General features: G+C 42.2%; 1 long non-coding RNA gene and 1 other non-coding gene across 2 annotated transcripts; both read left to right on the forward strand.

The window, feature by feature from the left end:
- The first annotated feature begins 424 nt into the window (after positions 1-424).
- On the forward strand, positions 425-1,546 carry LOC120694297. The gene is made up of 2 exons (XR_005683423.1): positions 425-796; positions 945-1,546. It is a non-coding gene; the product is annotated as an uncharacterized LOC120694297 (long non-coding RNA).
- On the forward strand, positions 1,469-1,554 carry LOC120694301. Its single transcript, XR_005683426.1, has one exon. It is a non-coding gene; the product is annotated as a small nucleolar RNA Z102/R77 (small nucleolar RNA).
- Positions 1,555-13,514: the final 11,960 nt, after the last annotated feature.

Here is a 13,514-nt window from a genome sequence, read left to right on the forward strand (position 1 = left end):
ATTGGTCACAGTACCCGTGCATTGGACAACATGAGCCATGTTGAAGTTAAATAAAAGAAACAATAAATAAATCTCTATGCCTTCATAACATCACAAAGATACTGGTGGGACAATATGATAAGGAATCTGCCAGTACTGAATTTTCATTATTCCAAGATACATGCACAAAGGCTGACTGTCCAGGCACACACTATGACTACGAGTAAGCTACTTTTGCTTATACTCTCCCCCGAATCAGTTCTTCATACTTTCCTGTCTGTTAACCCTTTGATGCTAAAGCATCACTGATTCACTGTGATTTGAATCTTAATGCTACAATGCTTTGTATTGTACTTATGCAAAAATGAGTGGGCTAAGTATCACAAATTAAAATTTTTATTGCTATTTTACCTTATGATCTATACTTCCTACTATATTGTAACTTTCAGAGCATGCAAGCTGATCCCAAAGATATCAAACAACTGAGCAGAAGAAGACCACCTGATTGAGTGCCATCTATAGTTCTATACATGTAGCATGTTGCTTAGCATTTTGGTGCCATCTTAGCATTGTGATAGTTAATCTTTATATCTTCATGGATTGGTTCACTCTGGTACTTCACTTTGATAGACACATTTTCTTGCTAGGGGTCGGGCGAGATAGGCCAACAAGTGCACATGAATGCTGGATCTAGGCAAATGCTTCCATACTAGGAACAACACTCTAATGAAACATCGAGTTGCTCCAGAGCAATAACAATGCACAAGACGGAATTTTCTGACCCAAATCTTAAGCTGGCCATCAGTTTTTAACTCAGGTGACAAATTTACCTTTTTATTATTACACAACATTGTCCCTTTTGCAATATGATCATCCTACGTATGCAACACCTAACTATATACTCAGAATAGGCTATGGAACCATTAAAACATGGGATTAATCTGTTTTTTTAAATGAACCTGCAGGAGAGCTGCATGTTATATTGAAAAGTAGAAAACGCCCAGAGGGGCGAAGGTAAAATTTACAAGGCAGAACAAGAAAAACGGAGCTCCAACAGCTGCCAAGTCGGATTAATATGTTTGATCTTGCTAATATTGACATAGTGTACTGGTCAACTCCATTGAGGGTGCGGCAAAGCCGCGCTGTGTTTCTAGTATATACTTATTATCATTTGAATGGACAACACACAATCAGGAGCTAGCACAAGTGCACAACTATCAACTACTGCGAATAGCTACGTCAGTGCACTAATTAGTTGGACGATCCTTCAAGTTCGTGCTAGTGCACCTTGTTTGAAATCTTTCTTCCCTTTTCCTGCTTCTCCTATGAGTGGGAAGACTGCTGTTGATGTATGCAGATGAGTCGCAACTCTTTAGTCTCTCAATCTTTCTGCTTGTGTGCCGTGTTTGTATACTGAATTCTGGGTGAGCTTTTTTCTTTGGTCCTGGTTCTGCTTTCTGTATGTAGCAGTGCTGTTTTTTCTGAGAGGAGATGGTGTGAGGATCAAATTGTTTCCCTATTGGTTTTATTGGCCACCATGATGGTTCAAACTGTATTAGCTCTATCTGATTATTTCCTTCACAATCTAATTTTTTGAAACCATTGAAGCCTTTTATTTTATCTCCGCCGTGTTGTTTCAACGATGTTGTTTCAACAATGCCGGTCCCAAGCCCAGATAAAGGAGGAGGGTTGTGTTAGGCATGGCGAGCCAATGTAGAACCCATCTACTCTTATGGAGATGAAACCCAAGAGAAAACCATTGGGGCGTAACCTTCTTAGCGGCGTGCCATATCGCAACCCGGGTATGGTGTTAAATGAGCAAGGGCCGGGCCATCACCCCATTGGTGCCGCGCCATATCGTGATCTAGACGCGGTGTTAAGTGAGCAAGGATCGGGTCGTTGCTTCCTCAGTGGCGCGCTACATCGTCTCCCGGGTGTAGTGCTAAATGAGCAAGGGTCTTCGCACCTGACTCAGCGGGTGCGAGGGGTAAGGAAGCTAGTCGTGCCAACTAGGATCCATCTAGGCAGCTGGAATGTAGGGTCCCTCACAGGTAAGTTAAGAGAGTTAGCTGACACAGCGATTAGGAGATGTGTAAATATCCTATGCATCCAGGAGACGAAATGGAAGGGTCAGAAAGCGAAGGAGGTGGAGAACACAGGCTTCAAGCTTTGGTACACAGGAACAGTTGCAAACAAAGATGGAGTGGGCATCTTGATTGACAAGAGTCAGAAAAATGGAGTGGTGGACGTCAAGAGGCTGGGGGATAGGATCATCCTAGTCAAGCTTGTTGTTGGTGACTTAGTCTTCAATGTTATAAGTGCGTATGCTCCCCAGGTAGGCCATGATGAGAGTACAAAGAGGCAGTTTTGGGGTGACCTAGATAGCTTGGTTAGAGCGGTACCCACCAATGAGAAGCTTTTCATAGGAGGAGATCTCAATGGCCATGTAGGGTTGTCTAATGCAGGTTACGAGGTGGCACATGGAGGGTTTGGGTATGGTAGTAGGAATCAGGAGGGAGAGGAAGTCTTAGACTTTGCTATAGCTTACAATCTGATGGTAGCCAACACCTTCTTTAGGAAGGTGACCTTCTGTAGTGGCCATCATGCTAGTCAGATTGACTTCATTCTCACAAGAAGAGAGGATAAGAGGACATGCTTGGATTGTAAGGTAATACTGGGAGAGTGTGTTGTCTCTCAACACAAGCTCGTGGTGGATGATTTCCACTTTCATCTGCGTACCAGACGGGATAAACAAGTCAAAGCCGTGAGAACGAAGTGGTGGAAACTAAAAGAGGCGGCGTCAGAAGACTTTAAGAGAAGGGTTATCACGGAGGGCTCTTGGGAAGAAGGGGAAGATGCAAACAACACGTGGGAGAAGATGGCAACTTGCATTAGGAAGGTGGCTGCGGAAGTGCTTGGTGTTACCAAAGCGAGCAAAGGTGCAACTAAAGAGACTTGGTGGTGGAACGAGGATGTACAAAAGGCCCTTAAGGAGAAGAAAGAGCGATACGAACGCATGTTCTATGATAGGAGTACAGATAACATAGAGAGGTACAAGGTGGCAAAGAAGTTTGCAAAGTGAATAGTGAGTGAGGCAAAGGGCAGAGCATATGATGACCTTTACCAAAGGCTGAGTACAAAGGAAGGAGAGAAGGACGTCTACAAGATGGCTAGGGTTCGTGATAGGAAGATAAGGGACCTCAATCAAGTCAAGTGTATTAAGGATGCGAGGGATCAACTCTTGGTTAAGGAGGAGGACATCAAACTAAGGTGGTGTGAGTACTTTGATAACATGTTCAATGGGGAGAGTGAGAGCACGTCCACTGAGTTGGACGACTCCTTTGATGATGGCAATAGACACTTTGTGCATAGGATTCAAGAGTCTGAGGTTAGAGAAGCCATAAAAAGGATGAAAGGGGGCAAGGCAGTGGGCCCTGATGCGATCCCAATTAAGGTGTGGAGATGCCTAGGAGATATATCTATTGTTTGGCTAACAAAGCTTTTTAACCAGATTGTGCGATCGAACAAGATGCCCGAAGAGTGGAGGAGAAGTATATTAGTACCAATCGTCAAGAACAAGGGAGATATCAAAAGCTGCACTAACTACAGAGGGATTAAGCTAATGAGCCATATGACGAAGCTATGGGTGAGAGTTATAGAGCATCGTTTGAGAAGATTGACGTGTATTACCATGAACCAATTTGGGTTCATGCCAGGGAGATCAACCATAGAAGCAATTTTTCTTTTAAGACAAGTTATGGAGCGGCATAGGGAGCTAAAGAAAGTCCTACACATGGTTTTCATGGACTTAGAGAAGGCTTATGATAAGATACCAAGGAAGGTTATGCGCTGGGCTTTGGAAAATCATAAAGTCCTAACAAAGTATGTGGCCTTCATTAAGGACATTGAAAGTGAACCGGACGCCTAAGAGGGGGGTGAATTAGGTCTTTATCTAAATTTTCGCTCACCTAAGGGCTACTCAAATTCACACCAATGTCACACTAAACAAAACCTAAACATGATATGAACAGGTGCAATGACGGTTTTGCTAAGTGTGTCTACTCTACCAAGAGCATACAAGCAACCTAATAGCAACTCTAGAATATTTCTACTCTAGACAAGCATACAATCAATTGCAAGTATGAGAGTGCATAATATAAATGCGTAGAGTAAAGAGAGGGTTTGGAGAAGCAAACTCCCGGAGTAGATGACACGTGGATTTATTCCGTGGTGTCGGGGAGGCAATCAACCTCCCCACTAGTCCACGTTATACAAGTCCCTCTCGAGGGCCCCGTAACTTGAACCTCCAATGGAGATCAAGACAACCTTGTCCTCTCGAGGACAAGGACACCGCATGCGGCCGAGGTGATCCTTAATCAAGGATCAACTTCACGTCCGGGAACCGCCTAGCCACCCAAAGCCTTGGGCCACGTCTTCCCGGTCAGCTTCCACTAATGTAGAGCTTCGGACAAATCGCCGAGGGCCTCCCTCCCTCTCACAAGTATGGTGGCGACCCCTCCTCCCGGAGGACCTCGCAAGATTACAAACCACACACCTACAAGTCTTCGTGCTCTCGAGCACGGATAAGCTTTGAGACATGCAGGTCTTAGTGGGTGTAAGGGTGTTACAACTCACACTCTAATGCACTAAGGCTCTAGAATGCTAAGGGGGGTTCTTTCCTAGCTTGGATGAGTATTTCAATGTGTAGTAGTGAGCTAGGGGTGCTTGGAACCAAGAAATGAGTGCAACAGCACTTGGGTAAGCTCAGGGGTGTCCAAGCACACAATGGAGGCCGACCATGGGGGTATATATAGGCCACACCTCGAAATATAGCCATTGGGGGAAACTGCACATTTGCAGTGAACGACGGTCCGTCCGTCTTGTATACGACGGACCGTCCGTCGTGTGTTAGGCACCGCCCCCAAACTAGCCGTTGGAGTCGACCGTTGGACTTGTCAGACGTTCATTGTGAACGACGGACCGTCCGGTGTTGCACGCCGGACCGTCCGGCGTGTAGAGTTGCTTTGCCCGCTATCTTGAATATCTCTCGCTCCTTGTCGTCCGTCGTGTAGCGACGAACCGTCCGTGGTGTATACGACGGACCGTCCGTCATGTGTAACTTAGCCGCTCCTTCCTTCCTTCGCATTCTCGGCCGCTGTAGTCCGTTGTGTAGCGACGAACCGTCCGGCGTTGCACGCCGGACCGTCCGTCGTTTGTAGACTTTGTCGCCGGGTTGTTGTCAGATGCCGTGCAGCCGCAGGTCTGTGGACGCCAGACCGTCCGCCGTTACACGGCGGACCGTCCGTCGTGTGCATGTTGGTTCTGTAGCTTTGTCCTCTCACCGTATTTCTTTGCCGTGACTTGGGTCTTTGCTTCGTCTTCACTTGTACCTCTTCTATAGCCTTTTGATGCCTTCATTGAGGTGTTTTGCACACCAAGCCATCATCTTCATCCCTGGGACATAATCACATACAACTTGACACAATCTTAGTCCCATTGGTTAATGTTGTTATCAAACCCCAAAAACTTTAAGGTATAATGGGTAGGGGGCCATTTTCCTTACAGACATGTACAACAAGGTTGTGACTAGTGTTCGAAGAAATGACGGTGACACAAGTGACTTCCCAATCAACATAGGACTACATCAAGGATCAGCTTTGAGCCCTTACCTTTTTGCCTTGGTGATGGATGAGGTCACAAGGGATATACAAGGAGATATCCCATGGTGCATGTTGTTTGCTGATGATGTAGTACTAGTGGATGAAAGCCAAGCAAGAGTAAATAGGAAACTAGAGTTGTGGCAGCAGACTCTAGAGTCGAAAGGTTTTAGAATTAGCAGGACTAAAACTGAATATATGAGATGTGACTTCAGTACTGCTAGACAAGAGGAAGGAGATGTGAGTTTGGAAGGTTAGGTAGTGCCCAAGAAGGATACTTTTCGATACTTGGGATCGATTCTACAAAAAGATGGGGATGTTGATGAAGATGTTAGCCATAGAATCAAAGCGGGATGGATGAAATGGCGTCAAGCATCTGGTGTTCTATGTGACAAGAGGGTACCACAAAAGCTAAAAGGCAAGTTCTACAGGACGGCTATTAGACCTACGATGTTGTACTGTGCAGAGTGTTGGCCCACTAAAAGAAGACATATTCAACAACTAAGTGTTGCGGAGATGCGTATGTTGCGTTGGATTTGTGGGCATACCTGTTTCTAAAGAATCCAACCCGTGCGAGAGCCTGGATCGACGGTCCAGGGCAAGCCTAACTTAAAACATACAAGTTAAAATAATCTCTAGCATTGTGGTGCACGAGAGTGCCACTAGTACACAAACGCACTACAGAGGCGGTCCCAGAGGCCACAGCAGAGGCGGTGGAAAGATCCGTTGCTGCGCTAGTGTTGCTACTAACCCGAAGCTAGCAGCAGCGGTGATTCGAACCGCCTCTGCTATGTACTTAGCAGAGGCGGTGGACTCTGTGCACCGTCTCTGCTATTTGGTCTAGCAGAGGCGGTGGGTTGTACCCACCACCTCTGCTAAGTCTGTAGCAGAGGCAGTGTAATGAATTTTCCACCGCCACTGCTAATGTTTGAATATTGGCGCAATGTTTGAATGTCCTGCTCTATTTATGTTTCCCGCCATTTTAAAAGCATTTGGTTCCCGCTATTTGTGATAGCATTTGCCGTTTGATTTGAAATGCAGGTATTTAGTATTTTCGAAACACATCGACAAAACGGGATCACCGGTATTGTAGCACACCTCGAATATATAATTGAAATGCATTTTCGTTGCTTTTTCTCTAACACATGCGATAATAAAGCTGTGATAAAGTTAACACACATTTGTTATCCTATATACATCCAGCTTCACCAGATATACATATATATATATATACATATATATATACACATATATACAAACATACAATATATGCACAGAAGGCTGCACAGATATAATTAATACAAGTTCATTAAAATGAATGGTGCCCCCAGTCGATAAGCCGTTTGAATTTGTCGTCGCGTGTTAGGTATGACTCTGGATCAAAGAACCGACCTTGCCGGTTGCATACCTCGTGCATTGTGACACGGCAGAGGTCGGCCACGACGTTCATAAGATGCCTTTCAGTTAGGGGCCAACAATACATAGGGATTTTAGGGATCTAATAATTGATAAAGCAAACATTATTAGTGATTTATACATATACGGAAACGTTGTGTATTGCATTATTAATTGAGATGTTTCATGGAGCACTTACGTCTTCAGGGTTCGTTCTATACCTGACTCGCAAATATTTGCAAGCGTAGTATCCACAGTATCCAGACCCTTTAGGTTGCCGGTGGACCTATCACTACTGGAAACCGTTTTTCCCTGTCGGTGAAACAATTTCCTTGACGGTTTTTTCAAAAACTGACAGGGAAAATATATTATCCCTGTCGGTCCAAGCACTAACCGACAGGAAAATATATATATACTAGCAAGTAAATAAGTATTTTCCTTGTCGGTTTTAGGAAACCGACGGAAAAAACATAATACCTACAGGAAATAGGTATTTTCCGTGTCGGTTTCAGGATACCGACGCGAAAAAACAGAACACCGACAGAGAAATTAAGTATTTTCCTTGTCAGTTTCACGACATCGACGGAAAAATAAGAACGCCAACAGGGAAATACGTATTTTCCTTGTCGGTGTTACGTGCACCCACAAAGAAATTATGGCAGCCATAGTGAAATAACAGAGTGAAATTTAGCCGCGACACATTTTTTGTTCATCCGCATCGGAAAAAATAAAACCCCACCAAAACGCTGCCGCCCAAAAATACAAAATTTGTACAAAGTTTATTTTGTACAATATTTATCTTTACTAAATTTATTTATACAGTAAATCATCAATAGTGCAATTAAATTCATAAAAATATTGTATTGTTGACCAAAATTTGCAAATAAGTTATCTAGTTCAATAAATATGCTATACTAAGGTAATCTCAAGCCTCCACATGAAAAGTATAAATTCAACTATGGATCATGTTGAACCTTGGATGATTCTACCGACTTAATAAGTGACCCACGTTATGAGTGGAAGCCATATGAAAGAAACACCGGCAACATATGAAGTTTCTTGTCCAAACTTTTTTAGGGATGCTATATAGACATATGTTACCCCTCCACCAAATATATTTATTTTCCGAGGCTAATTGTGTATTATTAATTTCTTTTTGCAGTAAATTATTATTAATTTCTTTTTGTAGTAAATTATTAAAAATACAATTAAATTCATAAAATATTATAATATTGACAAAAAAATGCAAATAAGTTATCTAGTTCAATAAATATGCTATACTAAGGTAATATCAAGCCTCCACAAGAAAAGGATAAAGTGAACTATGTATCGCGTTGAAACTTAGACGATGAGGCTAACTTCACAAGTGATCCACGTGGCGAGTGGAAGCCATATGAAAGAAACACCGGCAACATATGGACTTTCTTGTCCAAACTTTTTGGGATGCTATATGGACATATGTTACCCCTCCACCAAATATATTTATTTTCCGAGACTATTTGTGTATTATTAATTTCTTTTTTAGTAAATCATCAAAAATACAATTAAATTCATAAAATATTGTAGTGTCGACAAAAAATGCAAATAAGTTCTCTAGTTCAATAAATATGCTATACTAAGATAATAGCAAGCCCCCACATGAAAAGGATAAAGTGAACTATGTATCACATTGAAACTTAGACGATGAGGCTAACTTCACAAGTGACCCACGTGGTGAGTGGAAGGCATATGAAAGAAACATCGGCAATATGTGGATTTTCTTGTCCAAACTTTTTTGGGGATGCTATATGGACATATGTTATCCCTTCACCAAATATATTTATTTTCTGAGGCTATTTGTGTATTATTAATTTCTTTTTGTAGTAAATCATCAAAAATGCAATTAAATTCATAAAATATTGTAGTGTTGACCAAAAAATGCAAATAAGTTATCTAGTTCAATAAATATGCAATACTAAGGTAATCTCAAGCCCCCACATAAAAAAGATAAAGTGAACTATGGATCACGTTGAAACTTAGACGATGAGGCTAACTTTACAAGTGATCCACGTGGCGAGTGGAAGCCATATGAAAGAAACACCGGCAACTTGTGGATTTTTATGTCCAAACTTTTTTTGAGGATGCCACATGGACATATTTTACCCCTCCACCAAAATCTTGATTTCCTAAGGCTATTTGGTTATTATTAATTTCTTTTTGCAGTAAATCAACAAAATGCAATTAAATTCATAAAATATTGTAGTGTTGACCAAAAAATGCAAATAAATTACCTAGTTCAATAAACATGCTATACGAAGCGAACCTCAAACCCCCACATGAAGAGGATGAAGTGAACTATGGATCTTGTTGAAAATATTGAAGTGAACTAGGGATGGCAAAAGTGACTTCGCGTGTAACACACACGACGAGTTGAAGGAAACACCGGCAACATGTAGCGTTTCTTGTCCAAACTTTTTTGAGGATGCTACGTGGACATATGTTGCCCCTCCGCCAAATATCTTGATTTTCTGAGGCTATTTGTGTATTGTTAATTTATTTCTGCACTAAATTATAAAAATTCAATTAAATTCATAAAATATTCGGTGTCCACCGCTGCTGCTAATGGAGTGGGTCCGGCCACCCTCACTTACCAGCAGCAGTGAATTTTTCCAACCGCTGCTGCTAAGTGCCTTATACTTATTATATTTATTCTATAATACATTTCTCCAACCTGCAACAAGAATACATTTCTTCTATATTTAATTCTTCTATTTACTCCTTTACTTCTGTTTATTTCTTTTATATTTAGTTCTTCTATTTACCCCTCTACTTTTATATATTCTTGCAATATCATACCTTAAACAACAAGAACACATTTGCCATGCACTCATGTTATAGTCATCTCAATGTGAGCTGAAAACAAGAAATAATAAAACATAAAAACTGAAATAATGATACATAAAAGCTAACAGCTTACATCTCAGCAAGCATTTTCTCCACAACGATAAAAAAAATGTCAACGTACACACAATTTATCCACTAACTTGATGGATTTGCAACCGTCTTTGTAGAACTTGCAGGTGGTGTACACCTCAGCAAGTATTTTCTCTGCCGGTGGGTAGGACTCATATTAGCTGAGATGTACACCACCTGCAAGTTCTATAAAGGAGGGTAGGGCAGCTGCAAGGCAACTGGTTATGGAATAAATCCATTAGGATTTTTCCACAACCTGGAACTCCCACCGGAATAGTTGCATCCGGCGAGAGATTAGGATTTTTCCACAACTTGGAGTTTGCATTACATGCAACCTATCCCAATAAGCAGAAAGGCAAGGAAGGAGGAGAAGAATATGTGAGGCATTGTTTCTACTGATGTAGCTTGGCAAGAGGTGGGGGGCACTGGAGGGTATTTATAGGCCCAAGAGGAGCAAAAAAACCAAAACAACTTTCGGTGGAGGGTCACAAGAACACTGTTTAAAAACTGAAAATCGATGTTGAAAAAAATCTGGGACACTATCAGAATCGGTGAACGTAATCCACCGCTGCTGCTAACATATAGCAGCAGCGGTGGATAAATTGTCCACCGCTGCTGATAAGTGGAGTGGGGCGGGCCGCCCACAGTTATAGCAGCAGCGGTGGACTTTCCAACCGCTACTGCTAAGTCACTTAGCAGCCGCGGTGGATAGCGTCAACTGCTGCTGCTAACTTATTTATAATTTATAATTTACTTATTCATATTTTCTTGTTTTATATAATCTTTTATTTACTTCTTTTATACATAATTATCTTATATTTACTTGTTATATCCCTTATTTTATATTTACTCCTTTTCATATTTTCTTGTTTAATATTGTCTTTTATTTACTTCTTTTATACATAATTATCTTATATTGACTTGTTATATCCTTTTTTTTATATTTACTCCTTTAATATTTACTTGTTTTTGAACAACAGAAGACAAATTTTGATCAAACTCAAAATATTTGACGTGCAAAGGTTACAATGTGAAATTAAATAACAGTAGTGCATTAGGCGGTTACAAATCTTGGCTCTCCATCGAGCCGTGACCATGGTTTAACATCCTTTATGCTTGCTTCTACAATCTTGATCTTGGTTGGTAGATCTGTGGAGACCTGCATGTCATCATAGTCATTGAAGGCCTCCACGTCGTTCACACCATGAACCCCGATAATAGTCTGTTTGTCCGAGGCAACTATGTGCTTCTCGTTCTTCTGGCTTGGGTCGAGGACATATACAACCTGTGCAACTCATTTGGCGAGTACCCAAGGGTCATCTTTGTAGCCAACTTTGGCCAGGTCAACAATCGTCAGGCCGTAGTTGTCCACCTCTACACCTTGTGGGTGTTTGACCCATTGGCACCTAAACACAGGAATCTGTATGGTCCTTCCATAGTCAAGCTCCCATATGTCCTCTATAAGGCCAAAATATGACCTTGTTTCTCGTTGTGTCATCGATGGCGTCTATCCAAACTCCACTGTTTTGGCAGACACTTTTCTTATCCTTGGCAGATGTGTAGAATGTATACCCATTAATATCGTATGCCTGCCATGTCCTGACCTGTGCAAAAGGACCCAAAGCCAGCCGTTTCAATGTGACTCCCTCAACAGTTGTTCCCTCCTCTATGTTTTGGTCCATGAGCCAGGTGGTGAATCGTTGTTTGTGCTCCTTCATGACCCAAGCCTCTGATCGGCTGTTGCTTTCTGCGCGAACAATATTAAGGTGCTGCTCGATGAACGGAGACATAATCTCCAACTGGTGTAGGACACTGAAATGAGCGCTTGCCACTTTATGGTATGCCCTATCAACAAATGTTTTCCTCCCCCTCGTTCCTTTCCCTTCTAACTTTCCCGTGTGATGAGATGCAATCACGCCAATACCTTTCTTGTCCACCAAGTAATCCTGATAGCATTCTACAATCTCTTTGGTGCAGTAGGCCTCTATCATGAACCCCTCAGGACAAGCACAATTGAGAACATAGCGGTTTAGAGTCGCCATGAAACGCTCGTATGCTCACATTTCATGTAAGTAGGTATGACCAAGTGCACGGATCTGGTCGACCATATGTACCATGAGGTGTCGCATTATGTTGAAAAGTGATGGAGGAAAACGCATCTCTAGCTAGGCCATAGTCTCCGTGCAGAACTGTTGCAGTGAATCCAATTCATCTAAACGAATTTCCTTTTGCGAGATTTTGCTGAAGAAGTAGACCATCCGAGTTATTACCATACGCACAAATGCAGGCTTGGCAACCCTTATAGCAACCGCGAGGAATACCGTTAGCATCATGTGGCAATCGTGAGCATTGTATCCGCTTAGCGATAAATCTTTCATGGATACTAGCTTCTTTATTTTAGATGACAGCCCGGTTGGCACTTTTAGACAACGTAGACATAGGCAAAGTTCCCTTTTCTCTCCTAATGTCAGGTTGTAGCTAGCGGCTGGCAGCATAATTTTCCCATTCGCATGTTCCACGAGGTGGAGGTCACTTCTTATTCCCATGTTTACCAGGTCCCAACGTGACCTCAAGCCATCCTTTGTCTTGCCTTTTACATCCATCAACAAATAGATAGTGCTATCGAACACGTTCTTCTTTATGTGCATTGCATCGACGGCATGTGGAACCTCCAAGTCCTTCCAGTATGGCAAATACTTAAAGAACATTGACATCTTCTTGAAAGGCACGCCCTCTACAGGGGCTTTAGTTATCTTGATCTTCTTGCCATAGCTGACGTTAATCTTCCTTACCATATCAAAAACATATTTGTTGTTGTGTCTTCTTATTGGTATTGAACCTGACTCTGCCTTACCATCAAAGAGGGCGTAGAACACCTTCCTGCGGTATTTGTGCCTTTCAACAAGGAACCGGCGGTACTTCAGATACACAAATTTTTTTTGAACCATCCAGGTACACAAACATCGTGCCATCCAGCCATACTAAACATCCCGTCTTTCCTTTGATCTGTCTAGAGATCGAGAACAATGCAGGGTAGTCATTGATGGTAACGATTATAATTCCTCTGCATGTGAAGTGGTCCTTAGCATACTCGTCCCACATTCGCACACCCTCATTCCAAAGCTTCACCATATCAGCCATCAATGGCTCAAGGAAGACATCTATATCAATGCGGATTGTTTTGGCCCTTGTATCAGAATACACAACATTATTAACTTCCTCTTCTGGCAAAGCCAAATCGGTAGGTTGTATATGGTCAATATAACTGCCCATGCGCTGTGTATGCTGTTTCTTTCCCCAAAAGGATTCATTCCATCTGTCCTTAGTGCAAACCTCACATTCCTTGGGTGTGAAAGCTTACCCTCGTCTTGAATCCGCTCTTCATGCCACCAACACATCAGCTTTCCTTCTCGAGGGTTTGCAAACATACGCCTTAAGCGGTCGATTGGATTGAGGTACCACATAACCAATTTGGGGAATCTCCTCTTGTTCTCGTCTATGCCTAAGCATGTATCTTCTTTGGAAGGTTCA

The sequence above is a fragment of the Panicum virgatum genome, unplaced genomic scaffold, assembly GCF_016808335.1.
Source record: "Panicum virgatum strain AP13 unplaced genomic scaffold, P.virgatum_v5 scaffold_4646, whole genome shotgun sequence".
Lineage (NCBI taxonomy): Eukaryota > Viridiplantae > Streptophyta > Magnoliopsida > Poales > Poaceae > Panicum > Panicum virgatum.